This window comes from Microchirus variegatus, assembly GCF_963457635.1.
Source record: "Microchirus variegatus genome assembly, chromosome: 9".
NCBI classification, from domain to species: Eukaryota; Metazoa; Chordata; class Actinopteri; order Pleuronectiformes; family Soleidae; genus Microchirus; species Microchirus variegatus.
Genome location: NC_139810.1, coordinates 2,916,128 through 2,917,764, shown reverse-complemented (window position 1 = coordinate 2,917,764; position 1,637 = coordinate 2,916,128).

Sequence of the window (1,637 nt, the reverse complement as noted above, 5' to 3'; positions counted from 1 at the left end):
GGTGTCCTCGTCCCTCCTCCTTGTCCTCTTCCTAACTCCTCACTCACTAACTCCTCCTCTCCCCCTGCCCTCCTCACAGCTCAGGGGGGCGTGGTGACTCCTCCCACTTGCTGTTGCGAGCTCAAGAGGAGGAACAGGAGGGAGGAGCTACGCCCTGAGCACATGTTTCCTGTCTGTCGCCGTCTCTGCCTTACAGCTCTTGACTAACAGAGACCAAGCCTTACGCTGATTATTGATTATTGATTGACGATCACGTGGATTGTTTTCACTGTGCAGTCTCCATGGAAACGCAGCTCACCGTCAAATCGCTTCCTGACTTTTGTGTTGCTGAGCAACCGACTGCTTCCTGTCTACACCTGAATGGTTTTAAGATGCATCCGTGTGGGGGCGGAGCCTGTGTTCGCTCCGTCTTGATGAGGAGGTGGAGTTAACTGTTGACACGCTACTGAATAGAAACGATTATATTGATGATTGTCGATCAGTGCGGTCTCCGTGGTGACGGCGTCTGCACAGTGGAAACATGGCGGCTGCGTTTGGTGCCTTTTCTTCTTCCTTTGTACAGAAGCCATGTCGTGTCGGTGTGAGGTCAGAGGTCACGCTGGCGTTGTCTTGTAATGGCTCCGTTTTGGGGGCGGGTTGCTCGTTGATTGGAGCACATTTAGGGAATCAAACCAATCAAAAATCACCCTCTTACTTTTCGCCAAAACTTTGCTGCTGCTGGCGTCGAGGACTACATCACCGCCGCCGAGGAACGCGGTGAAGACGACGCCCTGAATGTCTCGTGGTGGTCGTGTGTGTGGCGTCCAGGTGGATTATGGGATGTCGTTGTCTTCTGTTGGTGTTTTTTTTTGTTTGTTTTTTTCACTTTGGAAGAGAAAGTTAGTTTTTTTGTCTCCGGACGTTGAGCAGTCATCGCCACAGGGGGCGTGGCCATCAGGGGGCGGGGCCACTAGGGGGCGGGACAATGTCTTCAGATGCAGTGGAAACATTACGACGCGTGAATTCAGTTGTCGATCAACTGATTCCACATAATCAATAGTGATGACATCACTCACATTAAACATCAGACAAAAATCCGTAATCTCGTGATAAAACTGATGAAAAATATATTTTAAAAAACCCAGAATAATCTGTTTTAATGCTGTTAAATTAATATTTAAATCATTAAATGAAGTGAACCTTTGATGTGTCGTTGCCATGGAGACAAAAACAACTTTTCCCTTCAAAGCGAAAAAGAAGACGTTTTTGATAATCGTCAGAATCAAACTGTGAAGGAACAAAAAAAACAGGAAGTTATTTAACTATTTTAAACTTTATATAAACGTGTCGTTTGTTTAATTTAATGTGGGAATAAAAATTGAACTCGGTTAATGAGTTGATAAGTTAATATTCTCGGTGACGGTGAACTAGGAGGAAGAGGAAACACAGCAGGAAGTTTGTGTCGACCAATCGCAGAATCAGGAATCTGTCATCGCCATGACGACCGCAAATCTATGACATCATGACATCAGACCGAGATCAATAATCCATCAACAGTATTGATAAAGAGCAATTATTATTGTTGATAATCTGACTGTCGTCAGTCTGATAATCTGGCTGCTGTTAGTAATCTGTCTGTAATCCACTTCCTCTTCCTG